We start from the raw sequence: 15,137 nt of genomic DNA on the forward strand, positions 1-15,137 counted from the left end.
TTATGTGACATCAGATTGCCTGTGGCCCATAGCAACTCTCTGTACAGCAGCTCTGAAGCCTGCCCTGTCCTGACCTAGTCTCACTAATTCCAACACACCAACCTCCATTGCCCCAGGTACTGTATCAATCCGTCTCATCAGGGGTTTGCTCTCCTGTGCTGTCCCTACATCCTTTCGACCATGACATCCTTCTCCAGGGACCAGTCTCTCCTGGCCATATGCCCAAAGGATATAGCCCTGGTGTGTCCACTTGCTGTACAGAGGTAACTTGTGGTTGCTGAGAAGCTGAACACAGTGACAATGATGTGTCACATGTGATAATAGTTACCCATGGTGGACAGTGTTTGGTGGAGCTCCCTGATTAAACAAGCTTGGAAGCAGGAGTGGCATCCACTTCCATAATAGTTTGCCTCGGGAAACCCTATGAACCTGGAGAAAGGATGAAAGTCACACAAGTGTTGAAGACTTTTGTTCATAGGGTTGCTATGAATCACCTATGACTCAACAGCACTTAACAACAACAACATATATATTATCATTATTCTTCAACTACCACAACAGAAGAAGATAGAGACTGTACAAAATGAAGAAAAGCTACCTACTTCCTGGAATTCTACATGCAAAAAATAGGTCAATAAGTGACTTGCTTATATCCAATGTCTTCAGGAGAAAGAAGGCACCATCTCAGGAAGAGTCTGTAGATCAACTGAACTATTGGTGGGACCAGGCAGGCAATGCTTCTTCCACTACAAAGGGTGAAGCCACCACTCATGTTTCAAAGGGTGGATAAGTGCCTCCTGGATTTCAAAAAATCAATTCTCTACCACATTGTTTCAGAGTGTGGGCCTGCTATTTAGGTGGCCAAGAGGATGAATCCTTCACCCAAAATGGGAGTGTAGACAGGACTACTATGACCTTTACATGGACAAAGGGGACCTTTGTGTCAAAAGAGAAAAGCCTCTGAGGCTGAGGGAATGAAACTGCAAATTAAATGTGTCAGAGGAATCAGGTGGCCCAAAGTTCAAGGAGCAGAGTTTCTATCCTGGTAGGCCTGAAAAGAAGAGCTGAAGCCCAACCAAGGCGATTCCAGCCAGAACACAGAGCCAACACTCAGATATGAAAGTCACAGTCATTGCCCAGATTGTCCTAGAAAAAAAGAGGATTATGCTTTTAAGGTTACTGTCACTTACTCTGCTTAGTTTTGAGCTTGCTTTATATTCATGAGCTTTATCTCTTGAAATAGAAATGTGTACATCATACTTTGGAAGCATAGGTAGGGAAAGGTAGATGCCATGTTGCATGTAGATCACCAAGAAATTAAGGAGCTGAAAATAAATACATACATACGTACATACATAAATACATAAATAAAATTAAACTGAGGAGCTGTTTCTGTAGTCTTCATCTAGAGCTAGTATCTTGATCTCAGTTCTGAACTGTGAAAAAATGAATTTCAACTTGACAATGTCACCCACTTGTGGTATTCTGTTATGACAGTCACACTAAAAAGCCAATATCTCAGGAAGGTCTTCTAAGTGAAAATATGCAAGGTGTTTATAAAAAAGCAGGCACTAAAGTTAGACTCTAAAGCATGAAGATCAACAAACAGGATTTCAAAAAGATGACTTCTACCAAATTTTGCATTTGAAAATCAATCGAATGTACAACCAAGATACTTTGAAAATAAGGGTAATTGGAACTCAAAAGTTGGGAACAGAGCAGAAGGATCAGTAGTCAGAAAGTATGGACATGATGACAGAAATGAGGCTGGAGACAGAATGATAGAATTCTGTACAATCTATGATCTACTCATTGCAACACATTTTATAAGACACATAAACAGCAACTATACACGTGGGGGTCCAGGGTAGACATGAAAATAAAGTTCAGATTCAAAAAGGAAGTGGACTAAGTACTTTATACTCAGTGTAACTCTTTACATTAATTTGACATAGAAGAGGGAAGGTTTTGTTTGTTTTTAACTTACATATATAACATTCATATGACATACATATATGAATACTTCCTTACTGTAAAAATGGAAACCTTATTCCTAAAACTAAAATCCCCTTCAACTCTCATGCCTAATGTCAATTCCAATTGTTTCCCACTCTTATAATGATGACATGTTCTCTTCCATTCTGTTTCTCAAGCACCACAAACATCTGTACATATTTGTAACCAAACCTGTTGCTACTGACTCACCATGTGCATCGAAGTAGAACTACACTTCATAGCATTTTCAATGGATGGCTTTTCAGAAGTAGAGTACATCTTTCTCTGGGTAGATCCAACCGCAATCCGTCTGGGAATCAACCAAATGTATTAACCATTTGCACCAATCACATATATACCAATTCAAAACTACATCACCATGAAATTTTTCGATATAGATATAACTGTTGTTAACATTGAGTCAGAAATGGCTCATAACTGACATCTCTTTTTTCAATTTAAATAGTATTTCAGAGCATAAAACTCAATTTCCAACTTACAGTAAGCACACGGAAAATAGAAATTTTCAGCAAATACTGAATAAATGAATATTGAATGGAAATATCTAGCTTCAAATCCACCAATTACTTCAATCAAATTGTCAACTCACAGAAAGAAAAAGACAGTGCTTCAGATCTTTAACTGGCTTTCATGAATCCCTCTCCCAAGACTGTAATATCTTAACCAGTAGGATAACATCCTAACACTGGCTCAGAAATCATGGAGGTCGAGGTAGAACAGCGTTCCATGGGGTTTTCAATTGCTGATCACCAGGCTTTTTCAATAATACCTCTGGGTGATCTCAGACCTCTAACTTTTCAGTTGAACATGTGCTCTCACTCATTTTTACTGCCATCAGGTGAAAACCAATGTGTGTAGTTGACCCTCCAGCAGATTTGCAGAAGCTATGAATTGCACAGGAGGATATTACCTATTATTTTCTTTTTTGCCTCAGAGCAACTGATGGATTCAATCCATCTGCCTTTGGGTTGGAATTGCAACTCTTTACCCATAGATCACCAGAGCTAACCATGTGAAGTACCTAGGAACTCCTCTTACAATGTAAGTCATGCCCAGATAAGAAATGCCCTTGCGTATTCCAGCACAGTGGCCTCCTGCTTGCTATGAGGGAATATCTCTTATTTCATTCAGCAAGGGAGACTCAGAAAAGTTTCATGGAGGAAGGAGTGCCTGAATTTGAGTAGGAGAATAATTGCTTTAATATCTGAGCCACAATTCAAGACAGTCTAGTAATTCTATACACATTTGCTTTTTCAAGTTTTACTTCCTCAGTCTGCTGTCATTTGTGGCAGGTTCCCTTAACCTTTGCCTGTACAATGCAGACAGCAGCTGGCATAGGCATTGAGCTTGCTGTATGTCATCACTGGTGCTAGCAAAGATGAATTGTACCTCCTGTCAAAATATGTCTGCTATCAACTGCCTTACTAATGGATGAAGCACTCCTTGAAAAAATGACAAGAACTGAACATATCTTTTTTACCCCTCAGAACCCACAGGGACATGGGAAAACTGGAAATAGAATTGGAAGAGACCTTAAAGGTCACTGTCTCCATGTTCCCACCTGATAGAGTGGCACGCCTTACAGATTGCCAGCCAGTCCCAGTCAAAATCCCCTTGGGCAACGTGTCCCCTGCTGAATTGCCTTATTAGAAGGTGCCTCCTTTTTCGAAGCCTGAGGACGTGACCTATGTTCTGATAGCACTGTAATGTCCACTGTGGGAGAAGGGCATGTTGGCCTAACCTCTGCAGCAGCTCCCAGCACACTTCAGACCCATTTGGAGTTAAATGGGGGTTTGTGGACTGTCCTTGGGACCTAAATAACATTCTATTGTATGAATTCTGAGCAAAATGTGATTTTGAGTGCCAAGTAGCTATCTTGACAGATGAATTTTGGAATTTAAATGCAGTGAAATGTAAGAAATCTGTGATTCTCAGCAAATGAATCAATCCTTCAATAGGGGTGGAGGGGAGAACAACATAAACTTTTTAAAATTAAAACTTTAAATAGAAATTTTTTCTAAATCAATTTCAGCATTGTCCTGCTCTCTAATACAATGTGATTTTGAAATGGATAGAATCATTCTCTGTTTTGATATGGAATGACCTCAAGGTATGCACTTTCTTCTTTTAAATTTTTTTGTTAATTTTAATGAAAATTTACATAGACTGACTATTTCCATTCATTCATTGACTGAAAATTACAGTGAACTGAAACAAAGCATTGAAAATGCATACCTAAAGATCATTTCATTTCAATGCTTTGTTTCAGTTCATTGTAATTTTCAGAGCTGAAATGTGTGCTCACAGACAGCCTGCTATCTCTTACCATTCTCAGGAGTGGGATATCTGAGCATCTCTTTCCTTCTAGGTACTGAGCATGTTTTAGGCGTAGAAAATAGAAGACTAAAATTACTTAAACTACATCCAACGGTAAACACAAAGTGAGCTTTGTAGTAGTCCTGACTATGTTAACTGCCAATAAGCTGAGGACACTACATAAACTGCTTTAAGCAGTTAGAAAGATAATCCACTCACATACTGAGAGTCTCAAAGCAAGAACTCAAAGCAGGACAGCTGATTTCAGAGACTCAGTCGTGTCAGTAAGTGCACACAGCCTCTTCATCTCTCCACTCTGCTCATCATCATCAGAGCTTTGCTAGAGTTGGCAAACCTAAGTTTTGCTCCTGTATATTTTTCTGAATTTCTGCCTCAGGATGTAAGTGTATGGTCTTTAATCAGTATAACTATTATGCCATCTCTTCCAGATATTAAGTAATGTTTTTAAATTATTTTTAACCTAGGCTTTATATCTAACAAAGTCGTTAAAGTGACTATAAATATTATGTATAACTCTGATGGCCCAGTGGTAAGTAGCTGCATTGCCAACTCAAACACAGGTGGTTCAAATCCATTAGCTGCTCTGCAGGAGAAAGATGGACAGTCTCCTCCCATACAATTTATTGTTTCTCAAAACCTACAGGAATGTCAGTTATGAGTCAACTCTGATTCAATGGCACACATCCAAATACAGATATAGAAATAGAAATAGATACAGAAATATAGAAATAGAAATATATATGTATATATATATATATGTGTGTGTGTGTGTGTATATATATATATATATATATATATACACACACACACATATACAAAGTAGTACCCTATCTTGAAGTCACTATTTGTTGACACACTTAGCTACTTTTAAAGAGAGAGTCTCGAATGGTGCATATGGTCAATGTACCCTGAAAGGTTGGTGGTTCAATTCCATTCAGAGGCACCTTAAAAGATAGACTTGGTGGTCTGCTTCTAAAACGCAACTGTTGAAAGATCGATGATGCTCTGACACACATGGGGTCACTGTGACTTGAAATCAGATGGTGGCTAGGGATACACATATTTTGCATGTATATACAAGCATACATGCATATGTGATATTTGTTAAGGTCATTGGTTATAAACGTCATACAAGTTCTATCCTACTATCTTGACTTAGAATAAAGAAGTTAATTCAGTTTCTGGAGTTGAAGTAACAAAATTATTCTTTTACAGGCTGGGAGTTTTCGGAACTATATAAGCCTTTTATAAATTAAAAAATGTTTAAATCAGTACTGCTGAAGCATGTTTATGGCTGTGGGTGCTGTTGACTACAACTCATAGCAACCCCATCAGCAACAGAGTAAGACCTTGCCTTTCCTGTGGCATCCTCATGACCTCCAACATGACTGAGTTCATTGTTATTGTCGCTATGTTAAGAATCTTCCTCTCTTTCTCTGACCTTCCACCTTTCCAAGCACAGTATCTTTTTCCAAGGACTGGTCCCTTCTGTCAATATGCAAAAAGTCTGTAAGATGAAGTGGCCATCTTGGCTCTTAGAAGCAACCTAGGGTTGCTTAGGGTGCACTTCTTCCAGGACAGATTTGTTTGTTCATTTGGTAGTCCATGGGGTATTGAACATTCTTCATCAATTCTACAATTGAAAGGCATCAGTTCTTCTTCTATCATCCTTATTCTTTGTCCTACTTTCATCTCTACAGGACAAAGATGAGCAACCTCCTCTTGTGGGATCTGTTGCCTTTGAAAACCCACTGGAGGGTCACCTGTGAGTCATTTCTGATGTGATGGCAATGAGAGAAAGAGAGAATTACTATATATAAGGTCCTGAGAAAACTTGCAGAAAAAAAATGAGTTATGTTCCCAAACTATCATGTCAGAGAACTCTTCTGTTTTGACATCTCCTAGAACACATCTCTCCCAGAAACTATAATGTGAAATGCACCTCTGTAGTGGTTAAGATAGAAAGGGATAGAACTTTGTGGCATCACATCTGGTTGGGGCTCAACTCACAGTCTTCATCCTCTTCATTCCTAAAGGCTCCATCTCTATTTTACTCAGATATTTCTATATTTCTAATCTTCTATCCCTTTGTACAAGGAAAGGGACTGTTTAAAAATATTTATACTACCTGGTATTCCAGCCCCATTAGCAATCAAGTCTCAACACTGACAGAGGAACTCTACACTGAAGGGTAGTAGAATCTTAATTTCTCAAGAGGCTAGAAATTACAATGGACAAGAGAGTAAATTTTTCTGTCCCTTTGTGGGGAGCTCTGGTGGCCTACTCCATAAGGAGTTGCACTATTAACTTAAAGGCAGACCTATCTGCCAATTGAAACCCATTATCCATTCTGTAGGACAAAGAGAGGTAGGCTTCTTTCATGTAATTTATAGCCTTGGAAAGCCACTGGCGGATCAGCTGTCAGTTCTGGCTCAGTGGCAGTGTACTCCGAGTTTAAGTATTATACATTAAACCCGTGGAAAGCAACCTGACAGCTACACCCAGTAAGAATGTACACACAGTCAGACCCAAAAACCTGACCCAGTGAAATCCATTTGAGAAAGAGTAAAGTTGGAGTGGCTTAGAAGACCCTAGACAAAGTACTTCAATATGTGTCCTGTCTAAAACAGAAAGCCATGGCCACTCTCATGGACCATATTCATTCAGCAAGTGTTTCTTCAGCAACCCCTTTTGGTGGGACTACAGTCACTTGTCTCCATGGAATTAAAAGATGAGCATCAGGATAGAACCTCAGCATGAAATCAAATTAAACACAATAGTATTACAACACTGGTTAAACTATTCACCACTCATTGTGATGGAAAGAAAAGGAGTTCAGCTATTAACCAAAGGGTTGATAGTTCAAGTACACTCAGAGCTATCTTGGAAGAAAGAACTCATGACCCATGACCAAAACAGTCAGCCTTTGAAAATTCATGAGCCACAATTCTACTCTAAATAAGATGGTATTGTCATGCAATGAGGGGTGCAGAAAAGCACAGATATATCATTTTAGATATGAAATATGTACTAAACAGTAATGTACTTGCTGCATTCAATGTATGTTCAGATAAACTCTTTAGTCCCAGATTTTTTTAAATGTATGGTAACATCATTAACATAGAGCAAAAATGTTCAATTCTTGTCATTTTCAGAGATCTTGAGTTAATCTTCAAAACAACCTGATTATACACAAAGGATGGCTGAGTATAGAAATAACTCACTTTTTTATTTTTTAAAATATTTATTGTTATTTTTAAACAATTTAGCAACCAAGAATCCAGAAAATTATTCAACAAGGAAGAGACCTAAATGATCCTGCATGTGTGTCCATTTGTAGAAGTGGAAATTTTTCGGAGAAACCATTCAGCTTAGCCTATCACATTATTGTTATGTACTGTTGAGTCAGAACTGATCCATAGATTACCCTCCAGGGAGTTTTCAGAGGCAGTATATTGCACAGAAGGAGATTGTCTTTCTCTCATGGAATAGCTGTTAGATTTGAACCATGTACTTTTGGATTGGCAGTACATTTCCTTACCACTAAGCCAGCAGAGCTTATTAACTCACCATGTAAGTAAGACTGTCTACCATGTAGGGGAGATAGTTGAAGGGACAATGGTTCCTGTTCTTGGTCAAGTGATGCCTACTTTTGATTATTTTAGTCAAATCCATTCATTCTAATGTTCTTTACCCATCTCATCCCATCCCAGGATTCCATGTGGAAATCATAAGATTGCCTAAAGATGCTGTAAACCATTTGATTTGGGGTGGGGAGAAGCAAGCATGGCTAGGCTGGATTTAGATTCCCAGACAGAAGAAATTTTATGTCATCCTCTTGACTCTTGCCTGGATGGTAAAAGTCAACTTAACAGTGAGGTTGAATTTATGCAATAGTGGGCTAACCACTTGGTTACAGCCAAAGTAATACATCACTGTGAAATGAAATCCATATGAAAAGAATGAGGTGTTACCGGGTAGAAATAGCAGGACCCTTGTCTTCTGAAAAAATATTGTGCCCAATTCAAATAAGCAGCTAGTGGGTATGATGATCTGCATGGTCTCAGTATCTGGGTTTAGGTCAAGGAATTGAAGGATGAGAAAGCAAACTGTAAAAAGGAGAGACAGAACAGGAGAAATCACACTGTTTTGCCTTCCCTGGAATTCTCTGTAAGGGTTTACATACTGTTAGAGTCCTCTTTCCCTGCAAACATTTCTCACTAAAGGTAAATTTCCTAAATCCACAGCAGAGAAACTACAATGACCAGATGTGATCCATGAAGATGGATACAGGGAGTTCCTATCGTAGACTGAGACTTACAAGGGTTGCTGTCTTCCACTCCACAATCATTTCTGCCCTTATGGTATTGAGTTCTAGGCACTCTTGGAGCCCAAAACTCAGAACTCAGACAGGCTTAATAGATGTGGTGCACAGAGGGTAAAGTCAGAGACAGAGAGAAGAAATCCAGACATGATTCCTTCTTCTCTTCCTTGCTGGCCTTTAGAAGGACCTGATTGCAAGTTATTACTTCCTTCCTACCATACTTACCTTAGTCTAAGCCTAACTAAGATTCCAAAGGAATCTTTCTTGGTCTTTCTTGTAGTCTTCTTTCCTTCTAATTATTTACCTGTATAGACTTCAGATTAATCTTCATAAATCTAAAATGCCCAAAGACTTCCAACTATCCTGTGGAAAGGCTGTTGATATTACTGACTTCATCTATATTCTTCCCTGGCACACTTAGATCAAGTAAACAAACTTATTTCTTGTCCTTCAATAGGCCACAGATTTTCTTATTGCAGGGATTCCTTGGCTCTAAGATTCTCTTCTTCTTCATTATATAGACTTCTCATCTTTTGTTCCCTAGAGTTCTTCTCTCTAACTCAATCCCTATCCCAGTGAACTTTTCCATGTTCATCTCATGTTCTTGATCATGGAACCCAAATTCCTTGTTTAGCTAAACTCCTTCGTAGGTTATTAGTCACCAATATTTATTCCATTCTGGGCTTCACATATTTCCTAGAGTATAATAAGTACACAGTACATATTTTATGGGGGAGATTGTCCAAGATAGTGACTTGTTACACACACAATGCTATCTGCCTCAGAAAAGACACAATAAAGCAAGTGACAGTCTTGGAACTCTGAGTAACATTGGAAGCATGAAGGTTTAAATCAAACACCAAATGCAAGAAGAAACTAAATGAAAACTCCAGACAATATTGTTGGCCAAATGGCATCTTGAGACTAAATTAAGTTTTTCCAAGTGTGGAGCACAGGAAGGCAAATTCATATAATTCCTAGTAGGAAGCTGATACTGTGCAGAAAAAGCCATAATGCAGCAAGGTATTATCTGTACTTTTGCAAAATAATGAGCAAGAGACCCTAGTCCCATCATTCAATGTCTGTCCAGCTGCAGCTTCACACCTCCTATAAGTAGACAACTCCAACAGGTTGATGGCATCTGCACTAAAGTTCCTTGATGTCCACTACAACCTACTGATATGCCAGTTCCTGCACACACAGAAAGCCTATCCCACCCATTTAAGTACCAGTTCCTCACAGAACCTAAAGAGACATCCTATCCTGACTAGAGGATGCACTAGATGACAACACCGATCCAGAATGACCTGACAGTATGGCAACTAATAGGAAGGACCTTAACTACCCAACACTTGTCACCACATATCAAGGGAAGAATCTGACCTACACCCTTCAATCAAACCTGTAAGGGAAGATATACACATTTAAGCACAGAGGACTCAGGTAGATGCAACTCATCATATCCATTGTTGTTATGCAATTACCCATCTTTCTCCCACAGAGTGATTGGTAGATTTGAGCTGCCTGTCTTTGTATTGGCAGTGAAACTTGTTAACAGTAAGCCACCAAAGTTCCCTATCATACCACTGGTGAGGAAAAAAAATCACACTCAGTCAAATGATACCACCAAGATTGTATATAGAAATATACTACAAAGCAAGAACATTCAAAATAATACAAAAAAGAGAAGACAAAGAGAAGAAATAAAGCCCATGATATATAAAAAATAACAAAACAAAATTAATTGACTCAACCTCATAGATGTATATAGAACAAACTACCCAACAGGACTACAGTACTCATTCTTTGTCAATGCATATGGATCATTCTCCAGAACAGACTATATTTGACCACAAATTATGTTCAAATAATTTCAAAAACACTGAATAATACTAACCATACCTTCTAATCATAATGCAATAGAAACAGAAATAAGTAACAGGACAATTTAAGTTCATATAAAGAAAATAATACATTCCTTAAAAATTAATAACTAACAAAATAAATTTTTAAATTCTTTTAACAAAATGAGATCATTCTTTTTCTTTTATAATGAACTTTGACTTTCAGTCTATGTATGCGAGTAGATTTACTATCTGTCTTTGTGATATGATAATTTTGAGAAGGATCTTTTTTCTTCTAATTTTAAAACAATTTGTTTTATATTTTTATATTAATATTGACTTGAGGAGTTATACATTTGTAAGTTCTATAACTTATCAACAACTTATATGATGTCATGACACAATCTTGCTTGCAGAGAGTGAGAAGGACTTGAAATACTTGAAAACTATAGCTTTTACTATGGATTACATTTCAACATCAAAAAGTCTAATATTCCCACCACTGCACCAACAGGCAATATCATGATAAGTGGAGAAAAGACTGAAGTCATCAATGATTTACTTTTCCTTGAATACTCAATCATTGCCCATATTACCATATAAGAAAGAAATAAAAAGATATGTTGCATTGGAAAAGTCTGCTGTCAATGACCTCTCCAAAGTGCTAAAGAGCAAAGATGTCAATTTAAATATGAATAGGCACCTGATCTAAGTCATAATATTTTTCAATTGTTTTTATGCATCTGAAGTTTGGATAATGACTGAAGATGACAGAAGAAAAATTGATGCTTCTGGTGGCCTAGTGGCAAGAAGCTGTGATGAAATTCCAAAGGCACATGGTTCAAATCCACCAGATGCTCCACTAGAGAAGGAGGGGTAGTCTCTTCCTGTGCCAGTTGGATCCAACTCAATGGTATGCAATGAGGGGGGTGGGAAGAAAGCTTGATGCCTTTGAATTATGGGGTTGGAGAAGAGTAATAAATATCTTATGGTCAACAAAAAGAACAAATAAGTCTGTCTTGGAAGAAATGCAACCAAGGTGCTCCTTAGAGGCAAAGATGATGAAACGTAATCTTACTTATTTTGAGGATGTTGTAAGTCCTTGGAAAAAGATATAGTGCTGGAAAAGATGGAGGGTCTGCAAAAGAGGAAGACTCAACAGAATTGACACAATGGCTGTAACAATGAACTTGAGTATGTCAGAAATGGTAAAGGATAGTACAAGATAGAGCAATGTAGAGATCTGTTATTCATAGGATCTTTAAGAGTCATAAGTGGCTTAATGGCATCTAAAAAATGTTACATATGAAACAGATGAGGGAGAGAACTGTTTAAAAGGGATATATGATTAGGTATTATTGTCATGACAGGAGTCCAGAATGAAGGCTGCACAGTGGAGTGGACTTGGGGGGGCAGTGATTTCATAACAATGAAAGAATTTTTCTTTTACTTTTCAAAGAGAAGAACGAATTAGGGGGAGGGGTGGGCAAAGAGAAAAATGCAACAGTGAATGAATGAATGAATGAATGAATGAATGGAAATCCTAGACCCCCAATAAGCAAAACACTTCTGAGAAACAAAAATAGCACTCCCTGACCTCAAAACATACTATACAGCATTAGTAACCCAAACAGCATGGTACCGGTACAATGACAGGCATGTTGACAAATGGAACAGAATTGAGAAACCAGAAATAGACCCAGCTATCTATGGTCAACTGATATTTGACAAGGAAATCAAAGCTATCAAATGGGGAAATTATAACCTCTTCAATAAATGGTGCTGGCAAAACTGGACTTCCACCTGCAGAAAGCTGAAACAGGATCCACATCTCACACCATACAAAAAAAAATCAACTCAAGGTGGATCAGAGACCTGAGAGTAAAGCCCAAAACCATAACGTTCTTAAGGGGAAAACTGGGATCAAACTTAGAAGTGCTAGTCCAAAGTATAAAGAGACTGCCAAATACAACCAGAAATGTACAATCTGAAGAGGATAAAATTGATGCATGGGACCTTCTGAAGATTAAATCTCTATGTACATCGAAAACTTTTTCCAACAGGGTGGAAATAAAACCTTCAGACTGGGAACAAATATTTGGTAATACCATCTCAGACAAGAGTCTTATAACAAAAGTTTACAGAATACTCCTGGGCCTCCACAAGAAAAAGACTGATAACCCAATTACAAAATGGGCAAAAGACATGAAAAGAATTTTCACAGAGGAAGATATTCAAATGGCAAACAGACACATGAAGAAATGCTCCAAATCACTGACAATAAGAAAGATGCAAATCAAAACCACAATGAGGTACCATCTCACTCCAGTAGCAGTGGCAAAGTTTAGCAGGGCAGCAAGTAATGTTGGAGAGTATGTGGCAAGGAAGGAACTCATACATTGTTGGTGGGATTGTAAAATTGTACACCATTCTGGAAGGCAGTTTGGCCCTTCCTCAAAGAGCTGAACATAGAAATTCCATATGACCCAGCTATTCTACTACTTGAAATATACCCTGAGAAAAAGAGAACTGAGGTACACATGGAGATTTGTACACCAATATTCATTGCAGCATTATTCACCATCGCAAGAACATGGAAACAGCCCAAATGTCCAAACACAAATGCATGGATTGAGAAATTATGGTACATTTACACAATGGAATAGTATGTAGCACGCAGGAGGAATAACTTTGTAAATTATTACCTAACTGGGGAGGAACTGGAGAGCATTTTAATGAGTAAACTAATTCAGTCACATAAGGATAAATATTTTATAAAACCGTTATTGTAGAATAAGTATAAGAATACAGGAGGGGTGGGAGAGCCTGGAAGCAGAAGGATGTGGATGTGCAGGGGGAAGGGGGATTAATCATTGGATTGTACAATTGGTGAGTGTTGGGGTGAGGGAAATTCAAGGAATTTGTTCAAATTTGTATTTGAATTTTGTAAATAAGCAAATAGAAAACTTTTTTAAAAAGAAAGAAAAATATGTTAAATAGAGAGGACATTGTGACAACTTCCTATTGTTGTTGTGTACAGTTAAGTTGGAACTGACCTATAGCTGACCCTCCACTGGGTTTTCAGAGAAGGTTGCCCATCTTTCTTCTGTGAAGGAGCTAGTGGAATTAAACCTGTGCCTTTGAATGGCAGAGGCATTCCTTGCCACTAAGCCACCAAATTCAAACTTCGAGTTGCAATACTGAGAGATGCTATGGGGAAAATATTGAATGATGCAGGAAGAAGCAAAAGAAGATGGAGGGTATAAACAGAGTCAATGCATACACATACAAATTGGTTGACACTGAAATGTATCAGGAAATAGCATGCAAGGAAGAGCCAATGGTAACGAAGGAAGAAGTTTAGGCTCTAAAGAAGGCATTGGCCAAAAACAAAGCTCCAGGAATTGATGGGATACCAATTGACATGTTACAACTATCAGATCAGCCCTACAAGTGCTCATCAGTTTTATACTAGGAAATTTGGAATACAGGAAACTGGACAACTGAATGGAAAAAAAATATTTTTCCCATTCCCAAGGAAGTGATATCCATAATATCACATGCAAGCAAAATATTGCTGTAGGTCATCCAAAACAGCTACAACAGCATATTGACAGAGAATTACTAGAAAAGTTCAAGATGATTTTAGAAAAGGCTATGGTACAAGGGATATCATGGCTCATATCATTTAATTCTTGGCTGAAAGCAGAGAATATCAGATAAATGTCTATCTGTGTTTTATTGATTATGCAAAGGCATTTGACTGTGAGGATTGTAACAAACTCTGTCTAACATTGAGGGGAATGAGAATTCCAGAACTCTTAATTATGCTAACAAGATATCTATGCCTAGACCAGGACTCTGTTCTCCAAATAGAAAGAGAGGAAATGCGTGTGTGAGGAGAAAGTTATAACTGAACTGAGACTTGCAAAATAAGAATGAGTTTTCCAAGCAAAATTGGTAGAGCTGGGGAAAAAGGTCCTATATCTGGAAAAGCCTCACAATAAAAACTGTTTTACCAATTAAAAGATGTAAACTGTTCACATTAAGTATCCATGGAATCAGCTCCTACAATCAATGAAGTAAATATACAGATTGCATTTTTATATGAACAAAATACAGATTGTTTTTTAAAATCATAGAATAGGAAGAGCAGAAAGCAAGGAGAACAGTGGCTGGGAGGACTTGGAGTGGCCTCCATGCAGATTCAAGAGGCCAAAGTAAGGAGATCATACTTAATCTAATGTGCAAAGGAAGTAATACTAAGGTTCTAAGTACAAGAGGAACATGGCTATCTCAGTTATTTTTCAAGATTTCAGACAAATTCAAGTGGAGAAGATTAAGTGTAGGGATGAATTCAGTAGTGCAGGCAAGAGATTATTACAGCTGAGTATGGAATGGTGAGAGTGTAGGTGTTGTTGTTGTTGTTATGTGCCGTTGAGTCGCCTGCGACTCATAGAGACCCAATGTACAACAGCCCTAAACACCGCTCTGTCCTGTGTCAATCGCACTGTCTCTGACACTGCCATCCCAATTATCCCAGTCACTGAATCAATCCACCTCATAGAGGGCCTTCCTCTCCTGCGCTGTCCCTCCACCCTCCCAAGCATGATGTC

At 38.2% G+C, this 15,137-nt stretch overlaps 1 pseudogene; it reads left to right on the top strand.

Moving 5' to 3' along the window:
* Positions 1-14,808: 14,808 nt before the first annotated feature.
* Positions 14,809-15,137, top strand: part of LOC102877636 — a 67,193-nt pseudogene continuing 66,864 nt past the window's right edge.

Source organism: Elephantulus edwardii, unplaced genomic scaffold, assembly GCF_000299155.1.
Source record: "Elephantulus edwardii isolate Elephantulus edwardi_28Jun2011 unplaced genomic scaffold, EleEdw1.0 scaffold00292, whole genome shotgun sequence".
Taxonomy (NCBI): domain Eukaryota; kingdom Metazoa; phylum Chordata; class Mammalia; order Macroscelidea; family Macroscelididae; genus Elephantulus; species Elephantulus edwardii.